General features: G+C 33.5%; 1 long non-coding RNA gene across 1 annotated transcript; it reads left to right on the plus strand.

Moving 5' to 3' along the window:
- Positions 1-13: 13 nt before the first annotated feature.
- On the plus strand, positions 14-1,223 carry LOC106000840. The gene is made up of 2 exons (XR_001175817.1): positions 14-64; positions 1,092-1,223. It is a non-coding gene; the product is annotated as an uncharacterized LOC106000840 (long non-coding RNA).
- Positions 1,224-1,757: the final 534 nt, after the last annotated feature.

Below are 1,757 nucleotides of genomic sequence, written 5' to 3' on the forward strand. Positions count from 1 at the left end.
TGATGCTCTCCAATCCATCTGGGAAAAAGTGGCATGAAGTTGGAAATGCTCTGATTTCATCAAGGTATCATTCATAGAAGAAGTGTAGGTCTGGAATGTATATGAACTTATGGAATAGCTTTAAGTTACTTATGGAAACATCTTGACAGGAACAATTAATGCCATGTTTACCCACAATTGTAGCATTTTGTGGAAGACCAGCCAGAAATGTCAGAATTGAATCTCAGTTCTCCTCTCTGCTCAGGCATTTTAACAGAAGTTCCCATCAGATTTCTAATTCTCACCTGGGCTCCTCATTGTCTCCTCACAAGTCTGTGACTCATCAGAAAATAAAAATAAAGTTTCACTGGGACTCTGCACACTGCTATTGCTGTATGATTGACAAGTCAGCTGTTATTATTACTTCCTATCTAACAGTTGTGACTGGAGCTCATGTGGAGTTATTTCCAGATATTATTATTGAGTCTATTATCATATCAACAAAAATTCATTGCAGTAATGGAAATTACAAAAGGAGAAATTACATTAAATATTTGTTGTCAATTTAACACTGGAATACCTTTCTAGAAAAGCACATGCACAGGCAAACACACATATGGAATATAATGGAGGAATATTTGTATATCTATACATATATATATACATATATATATAATTAAGCATTTCTACTCATTCTTTTCCTGAAACCAGAAATATTCTTATCATCTCTGAACACTGGATACAAATGCAAAATAACTGATTCAACTTTCTTCAAGGAATGATGCTCTGCATTTCAACAAGTTCACAGGTTTCCATGGGATGTTTTGAAATCTAAACTTTAGAAGATTTTTACCTCAACGAAGACCTTTTAAGAAGAAAATGTAGCAACACAACTACATCTTTGTCTAATTAACAAAAACTAATTTTTGTTCTTGGATGCCAAACTGCAAATTCATGATTATTTCTCAGTTATAAGATCCAGTTCTTTGAAAGTATAATGGAATAAATCCCCTGTTCAGGTGATATTTGGACATAAATTTGTTACAATAGTTTGACCACATCAGAATGTATATAATCCTAAGTGGTCATTTCCTCTTATGTCTCTGTTCCAGATCAAACAAATCCACACAAAGGAGACAAGACCAGGGACCTGCAACAAAATGAAGAAGCTGAGCCCTGCCTGGATTGGGCACATCAGTGCAATTGTGAATTTGTCTTTGCACTAACATAAATGATTTGTGTTATGAGCCACTAGATTGAGAGGAGTTTGTTACACTTTATTATTGTTGAAATGATGACTGGTTTTATATGAAACATGAACGAATAGAAAGGATTCATTTTTATGAGAATGATTATATAAGTATTTATAAAATAAATATAAAGTGATAGAATACAGAGACAAATATGAGATTATAAAATAAAATAATGCAGTTGCATGTACCAAAGAACCTTCTGAAAAAGAAACAATTAATTTGCAATTGACCCATGAACATCAATAAATATCAGAGGAATTAGAAATAGGCTTACATATATGAACTGATATTCACATGTATACGTTAACAGAAAAAAACATACTTAGACACACATAATATATATAACATATATAATACAGGCTGACCCATTGTAATAATGAGATGTGCAAGACACTATCTTGAAAACAAACTTTACAACTTGGGGGGAAGGGAGGAGCTGGGAGGTGGGGAGGGAAAGGATGGTAGGAGCAAAACAAAGGAAGAGGTAACAATGCTCAAAGGAAATGTACTCATTACCTTATTCAT

This window comes from Dipodomys ordii, unplaced genomic scaffold, assembly GCF_000151885.1.
Source record: "Dipodomys ordii isolate 6190 unplaced genomic scaffold, Dord_2.0 Scaffold246, whole genome shotgun sequence".
Lineage (NCBI taxonomy): Eukaryota > Metazoa > Chordata > Mammalia > Rodentia > Heteromyidae > Dipodomys > Dipodomys ordii.